Consider the following 15,696-nt stretch of genomic DNA (forward strand, 5'->3'; position numbering starts at 1 on the left):
CTCTCGATAAAGTCAATGGGCGAATCTCGTTTCCGAGCTCAAGTACATACTTCGTCTTTAGATGTGTATATGTTTTATATATGTACCGTTGGACGGGATTCGCATCTCCGGGATACGTTTTCGAAAAAGACTGTAAAAAGGAAACGCCCGTCTTATCTTATCATCTGGATTAAATATGTTCTTCATATTTTACAAGCGTCAAGCAAATTTCTCGCGTACGCCCGTGAATGTCAAAGGTCGGTGGCGGCACCGGGAAAAGTAGAGAAACCGCCTACGCGTGCGGAGGTATATGTTATAAATATATTGAGAAATTGCCGGAGACGCATGAATAATCTGACGATATAATACGTCGGAACAGCGGGGAATCCACACCGTTTTTCGAGCGCCGCGCATTTTTACGTTCAAACATCCCGATATTGGAGCAGCTTCAACTGCACGGCGCGGCGCGGTGGCGCGGCGGCGGCGGCGGCGCGACGGCCAGCGCACGAGTGGCAAGCTTTCCCTTTTTTGCTCGTGTACGGCTCCGTACCTCGCTGCAAGATAGACAGGGTAATTGCAGTGCCGCGTCGGTACGTACGCCGCGTTGTACGTGTATAAAGAGCTTGTTTACCTGGCGGGCAATGGTACGGGGAGGGGACCAGCGTTCCCTCGTTCCGGGCGTGCACTTTGAAAATATCGCTCGAGAGCCATAAGCGTCTCAGACTATCTGCTTTAGGTATACGTCGCCGTTCATATTAAGCGAAAAGCGCCGGGCGCGCGCTTTTCATCTCGGATATACGGCGCAATTGAGAAAAGTCAGCCGACGGAACGGTATAATTGCGAAACGTAACCGCGTTATATCAATAGATTCACGTAGTCGTTCTTACCTTGCGCGAGGATTATGGGGAGTAACTAGCAACTTTAATTTCTCTTGGGAAAAGGAATAAAAATGTATACACATTTTGTCACCTATATGTATATGTATATATATACGCGAGACGTTCCGTTCGAGACTCGGCGTCCTGAGATCGCCACCTGAATTAGCGCTCCCTTCGTTGAAATGCACTCTGCGTTGTTTGCAATTAGACGCGGCTACCTTGATCTTATTCTTAGTCATTTCTCGCGTACGTATACAGCGAAAAAAAAAGTGAATTTTAATGACTCTAAGAATTTAATCATATTCAATATCGTACGTGGCAATCGTATTCGAATAATAAATGTGAGCGAAATGATCTTCATCATCAAGCATTAAACGCGCGCTTATGCAGCTCTCTTTATGCAGCTCTTAACAGCCTTATTTAGACCCCTTACATATAATAACCTAATTAGAATAATTGTCCAATATAATTTAGCCGAGCTTCGAGAACCTTCTTTGAAAAAATTAACCCTCTTTAAAATATATAACTTTAACCTACTTGCGCGAAATAAAAGTAGCCGGTGGTCTTTCTAAAAGCAATTACTGGAAGCAATTTGCTCGTACTTTCAGGGCGTACTGTAAATTAGCCGCGGCAAGAGTGTACCGGCGTCGCATGTGACGTGCACGGTACACGTAATTTCCTCGTCGATTATGTTCCAGCGGCATAACAGCGCTTCTGTCAGTTTCCTGCCCGCGCACACGGTACGAGACCACTTGGGCCGGTCGTGAAGAAGGGCTCCGGAAGCCCCGTGGAAAAGGGCCGGAAGTATCCTCCAGGCGGGAAGAGACCAGACCTACGACATCGCTCAAAGGACCATTCCCCTCCTCCGCTCTCGCCCCCTTCTCGAGCTCGTTACCGCCGAACCGTGTCCTGAAGTATAGCACCACAAAGCGAAGTACAACTCTCGACCACACGCGGTCCGCTCGACAAGCACGTCCGTAGAGCCGCCCAGAGCACCCCGTGTGTCATCAAACATCAACGACGTCGACAATCACGACGACATCGACGACGGTCAACAACAGCGACCACTGTCCAACGACTCCCACGCCAAATCCCATCGACCTTTCCAAGTTCATAGGAAGCGCGGCGCACGTCTAGCTACGAATAGAGGTAAAGGAAAAGGTCGATTCGAAAGATGGAGAGAGAGAGAGAGAGAGAGAGAGAGAGAGGAAAGAGAAAGAGAGCGAAACCGCATTTATCGATACTACTGGATGCAACGATCCTTCCCCAAAGAGCGTACAACGACTCGGAGTATATACAGAGTGCTCCGGGCATTGAGTCAGGATTAAAAGAAACGGCGTATACGACGCTCGCGTATGAAAGCAGACGAGGGGTGAGCTAAAGAGAAAGAAGAACAGGCGAGAAGGCCGAGAGAGAGAAAGAGAGAGAGAGAGAGAGAGAACGCGGAGAAACACGGGGACGGAGAGGCACTCGCGAACGGCTGCGTCCGTCGCGCCTGCGCCTCTCGTCGGAAAGCTCCGGCTCGTTCTCTCGGTCCTCGTCGGTCGTAGCCGTGATCCTCCGTTCCGCCGGTGTCGCCCACCTCGGGCTCAGTGAGCCGGTGTGTGAGCGCCGCGACGCCTAGAACAGCATTATCGTCGCCGGAGTTTTCGTTGCCGTCGTCATCGTCGTCATCATCGTTGTCATTCTCCTCATCATCGTCGTTCCCATCGGCGTGGATTTGGCGACGATTCTACGTTTCCCCTCGTTCCTGTCATCGTCGTCGTCATCGTCGTCGTCGTCGTCGTCATCGTCGTCGTCGTCGTCGTCGTCGTCGTCGTTGTGGTCGTTCTCGATCGAGCGCCGTCTGTCCTCGTCAACTCCGTGATCACCGTTTCAACGTCGTTTACATCGTTGTCATCATCATCGTCATCAACTCGCTGCTCTCGTGGTGCTGGCACTATTCGGGAGGCACGCGACTATCCCGAGCGGTTTCCGTGCGCGAGTCGCAGTCGCCGCGGGAAGAGAGAGACGGGACGAGTGCAGTACTACCACCTCGTTCCTCCCCCCCTTTCTCCATCACCTCTCTCGCTCAATCTGTCTCCTCTGCACCTTCGCTCTTTCTCCTCCCACTCTCCCTCATCGCCTCTCTCTGTCTCTTTCTCTCTCTCTTTCTCTTTCTCTGTATATGCACGCTCTCGCCCTCTGCTGTACCCCTTGCCGCCACCATTGCCGTCGTCGTCGTCGTCTTCGTCGCCGATCTCGTCGCTCTCTCTCGTTCCCACGATCACGCTCGCCCTTCGCACAACAACGCCACGCCGCTCGTACCGTGCACCGTGCTCGGCCACCGTACCACCGTCGCCGTCTTCTCCTCGACTCCGCTTTCGGCTCACGTGCTAAGCTACACGGACACACGGCGCACCTACTACGAAACAGATCTCGATTTCACGTTCCGCAAGTTCTCCCGTCGTCCGTCGCCCCGATCTCTCTCTCGACGTCGAGAGACGACGGCCGCGCAGCAGGGGCGAGTGCAACGGCGAGCGAGAGCGCAAAGGATAGAGAGGAGGAGTGAGTCCGAAGGAGCGAGAGGGAGAGAGAAAGAAAGAGGGGAAGACTGGGATACGCGACGCACAGAAGAGGACGAAGGATGGTGTAGACGCCGTGGCGTCGTGTCCGTCGTGCCCGCGGGACCTCCGAGGTGGACATTCGTGTAAGAAAATGTACTCGCGTGACGGTCCTTAAACCTCGCCTGAAGCGTGCATTCTCGTGTATAGAGAGGGTACGACAGAAACAGGAGTGGGAGAGAGAGGGAGAGAGAGAGAAAGAGAGAAGCCGGGGCGCCTGTTACCGGCAGGGAGGGCGTTAGAGCGAGAACGCGGGAAAACAGGGAGAGAGGAGAGAAAGAGAGATAGCGAGAGAAAGGGATAGTCGGTGGCGAGCGGGGAGAGATAGAGGGGTGGCTGGGAGGGGAACATACGACAGAGAAGATAACGATGCTCGAACGTGATGCTATGCACGTCCGCGAGGGTTGTTCCGAACGACGACGGTAAACCGAATGATCATTTGATTCCTTTTGGATTGCGTGATATACGTATAACGCGCGGTGCCATGCCACGTTCCGCGACGCGGTGCGTGTCGCTGCGAGCGCGCGCCTTGCGGACTTTGCGCGACGGCGATCAACGGCGTCGGCGGGTAGCGGCAACCCCGACGAGGGTATGTCAGGCCGACACGCTGGTCCCGTCCCGTCCCGTCTCGGCTCGGCGCGGCTCGCTCGCTCGCTCGCCCGCCCGCGACGCCCGCTCGTACTTGCGATCAGTCTTGTTCGATGTTCTGCATAATCGTACTCGTCACACGCTTGCACGCAATTTACTGTTGGTGTATATTTGCTATTTGAGATGATCGATGTATGCACGTTGATGGTGTTGTTGTCCGGCGCCGATTTGATATCTCTTGATACACGATAATGACTCGTACTCGCGTCGCCGATTAATCGCCGTAAATTAGGATCCAAGTGCATACCGGAAACGCAGAGGATTCGAAAGGAATTTTATCCTCGTGTTAAACTTTATTTTTATAAATCCTGTATAAATCTTTAGATATATTTATTTATCTCTCTCACAATTTTTTCTATTTTTCTGGCACTTGGATCTTTTTCAATTTACGGTATTCATTTAGCACTGCGTTTACCGTTGAATGTTGCCGTTCAAGTTCTAAGTTTTATGTACAATACGAAGATTGCATTCGATGTGTAACGTCGTGGGATGAGCATCAGATAGATTTAACGTTAAATGTGCGGTGTGAATACGAATTGATGGATGTAACTCTCTGGTATCCCCGATGTATAATTTCCTTGCAATATGAATGCATGTATCTGTATGGATAGCTTTCATATGAAAGGAATCAAGTGCCTTTATGTTAAAACCGAGAAATAGCTTCCTATAGACTTGTTTATAGAGAAAACGATATTTTTGTACTATAAGAACAATTTATATGGCATAGCAGTGCACGCTTCAACTTATCTAGTAAACTAATTAATAGAGTAATATATATAATGTATATCTATAAATGTAATTTGCGTTTATATAAAGTCGTCCACAATTTAAACATTCAAGTAGAAATATGTGTCACGCATTTTGTAAACTGAACACTTTCTCATCTGTTCGTCGCGAATGATAAATAATAAAGATTTTCGTTACCCTTAATGTTATGTCGTTTATCGATTTCATTAGAAGATATAATAAAAAATTTGCCATGACCTGTTGATTTGACCATTTGCCACAAAAAAAGTTCCTCCGTCATAACTCCAGAAAAGTTCATCAATAACGCAGCCGGAGACGCGTATAAGGAAATGCATTGTACGGAAATAAAGAAAGTTGTATGCACATAAACTCGGCATAAAAAACAAATAGAAAACAAGTTGATAATTTTTAATAATTAAATACCATTTGTTTGTATAAATTCGCAAAGGTGTGACAAGTCTAGTAACAATTTATTTGCTTATCTTTTCCACAAAGAGAGACATCGGAGAAGGTAAGCAAATAACTTGAAACTTAACTCGCTTCCCTATTGGCTTAATTGCAGTGTTATTTATTACAATTTAACAATAATTAGTGTTTTAATCGATGGAATTTAACTTTTATATGTGGTATACACACACTATGTTTTTGACCTCTACACTGTTAAATCTGTACACGGAGAGAATTTTCTTTTAAAATTTACCCTGAAAATCATGTTACTTGTGAGACAATACAGTATTTAGGTAAATTTTACTGTGCACTACAATAAATTTTACTGCGAAATCTTATTGTAGTGCACAGTAAAATTTGTCTAAATACTATATTGTCCCATAATTAACATGATTTGCAAGGTAAATTTAAAAAAAAATTCTCTCCGTGTAGTGTCAAGCTAAACCTTATTTAAGTCGCCACTGCTTCTACTTAATAAATAGTCATTTTTTACTAAAACAATGGAGTTAAAACAGTTAATAATAATTTAAAACAGTTTAAATTTAACCCAAATTTAGGTTAAATTCTATTGTTTTATTTAAAAGTAACTATATTGTTTTATTTAAAAATAACTATTTATTAACTAGGTGCAGTGACGACTTAAATAAGGTTCAATTTGACAAAATAAATTTAACAATATATCCTCTTAAATCTTTTCTATTTTTGTCAGTCATATTAGAATGTCTTATCGAAGTAAGCATCGGGCTTTTTTTAGCGTTAATACAATATAGGATGATATATGATTATCTTCCATTTTCTGAATGTTCTAGTACATAAAATCGAACGATAAAAATGAAATGCTGAAATGACATATCACACAATCAATTTGTTTCTCAATACACTTTCTAGAAAAAAGACAAATTTTTTATCTAAGCACTTAAAATTTACAAAGATGATAAGTTTCAATCATGCTGTATATACAATTCATTAACGCTAAAAGGCTGATGGTATCTGAACCTGAATATTTCCCTCGTGGCTTATGATGCTTCGTATTAGTCGGAAAAAATAACTGCTAAATTTGTACAGAAACATTCGTGTGCATGTGAACTTCTGTAAGCGTAGTGTGGTAAATTATAAGAAGCTGACAGAAGCTTTAAATAATAATGACATAACTTTTTTTGTTCTAAAAAAAAGTATAGCGTATAAAAAAATAAGAACATAAAGAGAAATAAATATAAAGAGAATTTATTGAACATCTTACAACTCTCGTACTCAAGGAATGACAGCTTCTTACAATTTTCAATTCCACGGGAGTCACGCACATGAGGAGAGGGGGAGAGGTATTGAAAATATCGTGAGTGCCGAAGTGCAAATATGAAAATAAAATAAAAGCAAAGATCGGATAACAAATTTTAATTTTAAGATTTTAATAGATTATAATAGAAATTTTAAGATGTAACGCGCGGAAAGATAATCTGAAATGCACAATACGAGACGAATGTGAGGTAGCCACGAAAATTTCTCGAGGCTCTTAATAACGTGAGACCAGGCGTAACGTATCTGCAAAATGGCACTCATCTCAAATGTAGCGCGCGATGTAACCGGATATAATTTCGCGGCGAACTCGCGCGCGTACACTCGCGAATGATTCATTCGGCGCGTTTACACGACGTTGGGCGAGGAAAGGCGACTATTTTCGGCGCGGATTCGGATAGCGCTCGTTGCGGAACGGGACGCTTTTAACGGCTCTTACGGCGTTAAAACAGGAAGCTGATACCGACGTATCACCGTTATCGTATAATATGAATTTATATGACAATGCCTTTCTATTACGGCCGACAATGGCGGCGGCGGCGGCAGCGGCGGCGACGGCGCGGTGGTGGTGTAATATTACCAAGTCGCCCCGTTGTAATGTATAGCCGTATGCGCTCGGCTCTCTCTCTCTCTCTCTCTCTCTCTCTCTCTTTCTCTTTCTCCGCGGACCATAAAGCGAATAATATAGCTCGCACGCAAAATGAAATATTTCAATTGCGGGACTCGCGTTAATTGCGCTCGCGCGGGCGCGGCGTTTCAATTATCGTAATGAATTACGGCGAACGCGAATTCCGTTGACGCAAGCGCGAAGCCCGCGGCCGCGAGAGCGCGGACACCGGTGCTGGATCTCCGTCGCAACCGGTCTACTCGATCGATCTCAATCCGAACGTGGCGTTCGAAAGCGCGCGTGGAATATAATGAATATGTAAATATTCGACGGGGTGCACGGGGCACGTTGTCGCTTGTAAATAGCGGGGTGCGTGTAACAGGTGGTGTGCTCTCTGTCTCGCCCGGCGTCGCGTCGGTGTCGTCGCTCGTCACTCTCGACAATGGCACATACAGGCCGGCGGCGGACCGCGACGATGTAGCCCCGTCGCGATGGACATGGGACGTGGACCTTCGGCCCTCAATCGGCGTCACCGACGACGTCGTACACGCGAACGACGCTCCTCGCGTATTCATAGCCCGCACTGTTCACCAGCGCGAATTCGTACGTCCGTTCGTTGGTTCGCCCGTGCGTATCTCTCTTGCACGTGTAGCATGTGCGCGCGCGCGCGCGTATGCATGTGCATGTCAAATACACAGGACGCACGTGTACCTATATGCGGGGCCCGCGGGCGCGGAACGTGCACAGCGTGGGCAATAAAAGTAAACGGCGCATTTTCGCGATCGCTCGTTACCGCGCGATAAAATTTACGCGCGCTATAAATAATTGCAACAAATACCGCGTATATAATGGTTTCTTTTCTCGAATGCTCGCCCTCCCCCCCCCCCTCCTCGCTCGCCGTTTGCCTGCTATAATAAAATTGTCTGAATTTCGGGATCGCCCGGTTGAAATTGCCCCGATTACTTGTTAAGACTTCGGCGAAGCTTATTATAAAGTCGTCCTTACAAAGAAACCTTTCCAAGTCAAAGAGCTGTACAAAGTTCGATCTCGCGGTTTACGGACGGCATGCGAATTTACGCAGTTTATAGGACACGGAAGGTTTCTTTTAAAGGAATTTGTTTATGGAAATCAAAAGTGAGAGATGTAATTAGGCGATGCGAGTAGACTGCCAAGTGCAAAATTAGTCAACCGCATGTAAGCAAAAATTCATACAATTTGTTCTGATCAATTTATGAATTTATTAAAGTTACAAAGTCAATTGCAATGAACTCGTACCGTTCACGCTTTGAAGAGAAGATTTGTGCTTGAATGTTATAATGCTCGAGACGATCGAAGGGCAAACGGGAAAAGGAAATGAAAAGATACTATAAAACCAAGGTGCGGCTTTTGAAAGGTACATTGAGCAGTAGAGAGTGCTTCCGGTTTGTATAGTTTGAAGTAGAAAAATAATGGGGCTTCGATACGAGTTCGTACTATTCATGTCTTGAAAAAAAAAAAAAAAACAAGCCGAGACGCGCGCGCGCGCGCATCGTGTTTCCTCTGTATGTGTGTTCTGCATGCAGGCTCGCCTAATTACGCCATCGCGAAGGGCTTCGCTTTTGAATCACACACCGTCGCGTTGACCTTCGGGTCTCTCGACGAAACGATCGGCGGCACGTGATATGACGTGGCGATCGATATCTTTATGCCGCCCCGGCATGCATTGTGTGAAAGGCGTGATCTTTCGCAGGGCTCGCTCTACATCCCGCAGGCTACTGTCGACTGCAACGTAATCGTCCCACGAGTTCGCCCTCGGCCTCACCATCGCCGGTCCATCATCGTACCTGCATTGTCGCCCGCGCTGCAAGATGAACGAACGATCCGAGGGGGAGTACGTAGTGCGTACGGCGCGCTGTAAGACGACGAGATGAAATCGCGCGGTGTTATTAACCGGAAGATTCGAATCGATTCGCGTCGCGTCGAGTAATCCCCGATGGTGGTGGTGCGCGGCTTGATAATCATGATAAGTGAGCGCGTTCTTATCGCGACGTTAATGAAACACGTGTGCGAGACGCGCGTGTGATCGCGCGCATCGATTTGACTGGCCGCACCGGATCCCACGTGTACAAGCACGGACGCATCCTTCGAGGAGCAGATCGCTCTCCAGTGACCGGTGAGTACTGCTTCACTCACTATCAAGTGCCCTTTGTCAGTGGCGTCTGCCTAGTTGCGGGCAAACCGACTGGCACTTCTGGAAGACCCGAAGGATGTGGAAGCCTCTCTGAAGCATCTCTTTCTATCTCGCGAAACAATATTGTCGGCCAATTGAAGCGTATTGATTTACTTTTGTTTAACCAACAACCATCATTTTATAAACAGGAGTACAAACAGTTACTCTATATTATTTAAGAAAGTCGGTTATTCAAATATTATCTCGGTTATATCTCATGCCTTCAAAGACGGCTATGCAGACGGCGCTATACTTTGGGTGTATATATTTTAAAATAAATGGAATCAACAATCACATTGAGAAAAGTTTGATGGAATACGGATATACATAAAAACATGGCACATTTTCCTGTCATAATTTTTAGATCAAAACGATTCATCTTCCTTTTGTAATGTTATGTTATCTAAGTTATAACCAAAACGATGCTTCCGAAACTTATATCCTGATTCCACCCAACTCTTCAAGTAGAAGATGTTATCGAGGATAAAACTTTTTCATTCATTCGTTTGAAACTTCTACTCTCTCTTATGAATTATTCAGTATATAGAATAACATATACAAGTTTATCGCGCGTCATCAAGATATGCGCGGCAACTTCTTTCGTAAAGTATATAATAAAAATATAAATAATACGCGCGTGAAGGGATTCGAAATATATCCTATTTTACATACATATATATATATATATATATATATATATATATATATATCAAATATGTATCACTTTATATCACAAATGTGACGATGATATTCTCGCCATGTGTGATTGGAATAATAGAGTGAAATCGTGTTGATAAGGTTTAGTCTTTCGACGTTACTCTGTAAATTTTATCACAGCGAGATTGTGAAAGTCGTTTCTGTTCCCAACATCGTTCGACGCTTTACTCGTTCGTTTCATCGCGGAGAAGCTTATTTTCTTGTACGAAAAAGTAAATGTTATCCTTATCGATCGAGTAAGGGCCGAACGTGCATCGATGCGATCTTTGCGATCGGAACGAATTGCCGCAGTGGCGATTCGATATGCCGCGGCTTACATGAAACACCAATACAATGCCGAATGTAATGCGCGTTAAGCGCGGCCCCGTGTTGCGTATATCTTGACGACGGAATGCAATGAATGAAGGCACCGCAATATCCGCTCATGCCGGTGGAAGTCGTAACTGCCGGCGTGCCCGCGCTATTACTCCTCAATGGTCGACCGCGGTTAATTGCGAGGCAATATTCAAAGTAATTCTCGGTCCCCGGCAAGAATACGGCCTAATTGACTTGTAAGCCAACGCGTTCGATCGGCGGCTGATTGCAGACGGAGAATAAGCGTTTCACCGTCTGCGAAAGACCGATATTGCCCGCGCTCACGAGAACGAGTCGATTCTTGGTACTCCGAGTACCCGAGGATCGTAAACCGCCTCTGGTGTTTTCGTGGCACGGAACTACCCCGAAAATCGTCGCAACCATTACGATCGTTAGGTAATAACGTAATACAGCGAGAGCGCAAAGAAGCCGCAAACGTTGCAGGGACGCACAAACGCGAAACGGCACTTCTTACCAATTCCGTAAAAATGCCATCTCGGATATAATTGTCAGGCGAGATGAGGTATGTATATATATATATATATATATATATATACTTGCCATTTTGCCCATTTTGCTACCGGTATTCAATTCCGAGCGGGGACTGCGAGAAAGCATAATTAACGCCGTCGGATTGTAAATTCACTCTAGTATAAATATTTGCATCTCGGAACTCCGCGCACAAAGCCTGCATACATTTGAATATATCTTCTTTCCGCGGAGATTCCGCGGGTGCACCGCATATCGGTGATACGACTAACATCGAGCTCGGCCGGGCTTATTTCAATCTCCGTAACTCGCGACGTTGATCTTCTTGGATCTACAAAATTAAAGCGAATCGACCAAGTGCGGCGGAGTCGAAGAAACGTAAAGAAAACGAAAACGAAAAACGAAGCCGAATCTTTAATATTTTTATGCCTTGAAAACAGCACATAATATGGATTGTTGAAATATCATTAAGGCGTATATAGGAACGATCTCTACGAAAAACACGAGAGAAAACATTTGAGAAAATTTGCTTAAAAAAGTTGCTATCTCCTATCTTTCTTATCTTAATTTTCTAATACTTTTATATCCTCATATTAGAAGGGTATATTTATGGTATTCTGTTTTCAGTAACTCTATATAATGCATCGTTCTCGACAATCACTCTGTAATACGCTATCCTGTATATAGTGCATCAGTCTGTGTTTCGCTAATTTGTAGATTATTTAATTCCATTGTGATTTAACGTACGCCTTCCGCCATTTTCGAAATAAATGGTTCATTTAATTCCCGTAATTTCTGTAATTGTCGTAATTTTCCAGTGGCCCGCACCGTCATTCGATTATCGATGTAACGAATTTGCACGCGAATCGACTTTAACCCTTTGTGGCGCGACGTAATTTCGAGAAACGGTTCGACATTTAAAAATCCCTTTTTATTTTGATGACAGCAGCATTTCCTAATGTAATCATCTTCCGACGGTTTCGACGTTATGTAAATATTCGTCGAATAATTGGCAACTTGTGGTTGATTACAATGTCTGCAAATTATCATAAAGTACCGAAGTGAATTCGTTGCCGTATAATATTGCCAAAAGTTCATCCTCACGCAGAGAATTTCGCGATTCTACGTATTTTCACCTGAAAGCTATCGATCGACAATACGCAGCGGTAATATGAAACGTTTCACTTCAAACGCCCGTTTTAATCCCTATTATTTCTCAGGAATTGAAACCGATGTGATTTCGATGGGATTAGACACTCGACGCTCTATCGAGACTCCACTTTTTCGCGACAAAAGAAGACAACGACGATCGGCGTCGTCGGTATGTCTTTTCGTATATCCGTAGGTAGGTGATCGAACTCTCCGAAATTACGACTTTATTTCAATACTCGCGAAACTTAGACGAGCGAATAAGACGATTCACAAAGCGCAGACAGATATAGGCCCGTGAGTCGAGGGTTTCAAGCAAACGCGGTCTCGAGCGATGAGCGAGCAGAGTCAACGAACTTCTCCTCGCGTTTACGTAACCCCGGTCGTGTAAACATATCGATCCCTGCGGGGGCATGTGCGCATTGTAGCTTTATTTCGTAGCGGAGTCGCCCGGTGTATACCGGCGATGAGACTGCCGGGGAGGGTCAAGTTGACCCTCGTCCTCGCGTCCCTTTGTCGGGACCGTCGCGAACGATCGCATTCCGATTCGCACGTTACGCGTTACGCGTTCCAATTGGACGCGTCGCGTAAAAAAGAGGAGCGCGTTCACAATCGACTAAATATTCTCAAGCGACCGGCGGGAATTTTTGTTTCAGCCCGCGCGAGAGGAATTCCTTTTCGCGATCACGCGCGAAAAACGTCGCGAGTAGAGTTGCCATATTAAAATTTTCAAAACTAGAACATACAAACCAAAAACCCAGACGTTTCGTGTGCAACCCCGAACGCATATAAAAAAAAGTGCGTGTAGCAGGTTAGCGGCTCGTTTCTGAATAATTACAGTGGTAGGAGTCAAAATATTTAGATTTCCTAAAAGTCCTAAAATTCCGGACGTTCATAACTATCTTGGATGCCTTAAAAAAGAGGACAGTGACCGGGAAAAAGAGGACGGATGGCAACCTAGTCGCGAGAGATCGCGCGCGTCAGAGCGCGGATATATCAGCGTTCTTTGCCTGTCACGTTCACGTTTCTTGTTTCGTCGTGATTGTCACGCGGTTTCCATCCTACACTTGTTCTAATTTCTCGACATTTCAATGAATGAGAACCTCGAATGTTTCTAGCTAATGCAATAAACTGTTAAAAATATATAACAAATTAAAATAAGACAAGTGACAAGTCAATTAATTAAAATACTGATACATGAAGCGATAAATGTGAAGAATTATTTCTCGCAAATAAACTTAACGCAAACGAAACTTTTATTTTCCAAATATTCTATTTCTTCACTTGTCCTAACTTATTTTAATTCTTTCAATAGAATGTGCCATATATACGAATATCAACAGATTTTTTTTTAAAAGAAAGATATAATTAATTTCATTTCCCTTGAGTTAAATTTAAAAAGCGAAATTTCGGCAAGCATTATTCTGAGCTAATGTTTCTGACACATATGGAGAGCTTGTTTCCAAGTTGTCGTGAGTCCACATTTCAAAAGATCGAGCTTACGTATCGCAAAATCTTTCTCATGGTTGAAAAGTTGACAACCATGATGCTGAGAAAGTTACTCACCGAGTTCGATGCTCTGTGCAGGCGTTCGATGGCACGTGTCGCGGTGCGTCCGCGTCGTGGCCGCCAACGTGCGCGTTCCGAATGTTCCGATGCGTGGATGCGTATTCGACGACTCGCGGACTCGTCGTCGTTGTCGCACCGTCGTCTCAGGAAACGAGCGAGCCTTTTTCAAGATCCTCGTGACAGTACGTTCTTTGAACACTCACCAACGCACATATACCCGTAATTTCGCCGTCATCTGTTGCCCCGCGTGGGCTGTACGAATATCGATTCGTTGTAACGGCTCTTCCTTTCCGGTGTCCCGTTAATTGTGTCAAACGGCCACAGGCACCGCGCAAAATTCTTTTCGAACAAAGACGTCCATGCTCGCCGTGTGATCGAATTTACGCCGGCGAGCGCGATGCGGTTGAGAGACTCATCGTCGATCCATTGACGCCGGGATTCGACGAGCAAATTGCGATTATTACTAATGAGGACAGCGACGAAAATATTTACGCTCTGAGACGTGATCTTCGTGCCTAACTAATTAAACGCCACCTGCCACGGGACGGGAGATTATGACTAATTATTAACTTCGTTAAGCATTAATCCGCTTTCCGCGATTGGCAGTCATTAACACGAGTTAATTAGTCAACCGCTGTTAGTTGTCAACAAGATAGATACAGTGATATTAAGAGGGGAGATGCGCGATACGCCGAAATTCAACCCCGTGAATCATCGTCGTTTATTACTTTCGCAATGTCGTCGCATCAGCGCGACTCGACGAGACGAAATCTCGTTAAATAGCCGTTGATTCCGCAATTAAGGTTAACTCAGTTACGCGACAATCGCTTGTAATTTAATCAGCGCGCGTAGTTACTCATTTCCATTATTTTACATAATATCAAGTGGCCGTGCTGGAGCGCTAATTAACGATAGTCATGTAATAGTGCTACGCGGTCTCTCCACCGCAGTCTACGTAATTGTAGCAGTTACGAAAAAAAAAAAAAAAAAACTGCGTCACGCGCGTGGAGGAATTCGCGATACATTGCCGCGCGGCAGCGGCTATAAATTCGCGAAATTCGTTGAGGTGAAAATTTATGCCAAACGTCCGCGCACCGCGATACCGGCTCTGCGCGTACAGGGTGTTCCACAATTCCCGTGTTTAACTCTTACAACACTTCTTGGATTTTGGGAACGATCCTTTCGTAGAGAGAGGATTCGAGAGGTCGTTAGGTACTTGCTCGTCAATACGATTAAATTAACGATTGCATTTAGAATTTTGGAAAAAGGCAAATTTACTTTCTTCGAACGGGTAATAAGACTTTATTAATAACAAGTATGTGACAGAGGTTTCATCTCGCGGGAAGAAACCTCTTTTCGATCATCGACATTTTAGTCACGGAAAAAATGCATTCCATATAATGAATTTGCCATTAAAATTAATGGTCGGAGGTTCTGTCGTCTTAATCGTGTTTCATATTAATATTCATTCCGTGACGCGCGCGAAACGCGTCTTCTTATCGATCTCGCATATCTGGCGATACCTCTTTTGGACCCTCGATGGGCGAGAGGAGGGCGGAAAGGGAAGGGGGGAGGAGAGAAAGAGACCGAGAGAGAGAGAGAGAGAGCTTTATTAACGACGGAAATTAAAGCCGCCGGATTCTGGGACACTCTGTATACGCGCGTGTTCTGGTACACGTGGCCGCTGATATACGGCGGCTCGGCAGAGCACGAGCACGACACCGAATTTAATAACGCGGAACTGCGACGCGGCGAGGTGCGACGCCGCGCCGCGGTCCATACAATCGGGACAATCAACGTCGTCGAGCGGCCATTAGTCCGCGATTACGGGCGACTTTATTACACGGTCGCGCCGCTCCTAGAGCGAAACGCACAATCGGCGGCATTATCGGTAGACGGGTGCTTCGGAACAGAAAGGGAACCCGACCGCGAGTGTGCTCTATCCCGGCGATCGGATTTGCCTCGCAGCGGGCACTCGAGCCAGTCGAGCCGAGTCGTCGTTCTCGG

At 45.6% G+C, this 15,696-nt stretch overlaps 1 protein-coding gene across 3 annotated transcripts in view; it reads left to right on the forward strand.

Annotated features, from left to right (window-relative positions):
- The first annotated feature begins 2,454 nt into the window (after window positions 1-2,454).
- The window catches only part of LOC105455960 (melatonin receptor type 1B-A-like), a 150,679-nt gene continuing 137,437 nt past the window's right edge, over window positions 2,455-15,696 (forward strand). Inside the window, exons 1-2 of one of the 3 annotated variants that reach the window (XM_011699683.1) lie at window positions 2,455-3,882; window positions 8,932-9,354. The gene's annotated coding sequence lies outside the window, so the exon portion shown is untranslated. Of the gene's footprint in view, window positions 3,883-8,931; window positions 9,355-15,696 lie in introns of those variants that run through there. The other 2 variants (XM_011699684.1, XM_011699687.1) reach the window with 2 other exon arrangements.

The sequence above is a fragment of the Wasmannia auropunctata genome, unplaced genomic scaffold, assembly GCF_000956235.1.
Source record: "Wasmannia auropunctata unplaced genomic scaffold, wasmannia.A_1.0 LD335828.1, whole genome shotgun sequence".
Lineage (NCBI taxonomy): Eukaryota > Metazoa > Arthropoda > Insecta > Hymenoptera > Formicidae > Wasmannia > Wasmannia auropunctata.